Raw genomic sequence first — 594 nt, 5'->3', positions numbered from 1 at the left:
TCCGTTGTTTTGTTTTGCTTATTTTTAAATTAACTGTTCAAGCTTTGGATACTGCAGGCTTTAGAGGGCGAACACAAATTTTCAATTATGTTGGCTTTTTATAAAGTTTGAGTTATGTAAGATTTAAATAAAAGTTTGCTACCAAGATGATTGCCTTATTGAATAGGTCACTACCAAGGCCCTTTAAGTGTTGATACCTGTCATTTGTGGAGACAGTGTAAATTCTACATGAGTGTAAAACAAGGCGAGCCTCTCAGATCAGCAATAAATTATTCAGTTTGGCTAACCTTTTTTTGTGCTGTTAATCAAATCTACCAAAGTCTTTTTTGTCTACCCCTTTAATAAGTTGAGTTAAAAGTAAAAGGGACTTTGTAGTTAGTGCCACAAGATAAATAAAAGAAACTGGATTATAATTTGAACTCTTCCAAGAAGTAGGTCCTAGTTCTTGGGATCTTGTTATCCTGTGCTCTGGAAGTAGTCAGTGTGATTAGTGTCAGTGTATGGTTTGGTGGTCTTTAATGTCTCGAAAAACGGAAATGGCCTTTCTTTAATTAGAAATTTAGTTATTTATTAAAAGTTGAAAAGCATATACGC

General features: G+C 33.8%; 1 protein-coding gene across 10 annotated transcripts in view; it reads left to right on the top strand.

Annotated features, from left to right (window-relative positions):
- Sntg1 (syntrophin gamma 1) overlaps nucleotides 1-594 on the top strand; it is a 713733-nt gene that overhangs the window by 487942 nt on the left and 225197 nt on the right. The gene's annotated exons all lie outside the window — the stretch shown is intronic.

This window comes from Mastomys coucha, unplaced genomic scaffold, assembly GCF_008632895.1.
Source record: "Mastomys coucha isolate ucsf_1 unplaced genomic scaffold, UCSF_Mcou_1 pScaffold14, whole genome shotgun sequence".
NCBI classification, from domain to species: domain Eukaryota; kingdom Metazoa; phylum Chordata; class Mammalia; order Rodentia; family Muridae; genus Mastomys; species Mastomys coucha.
Note: the sequence above shows the minus strand (reverse complement) of the source record. Positions and strands in the feature narration are given on the sequence as shown.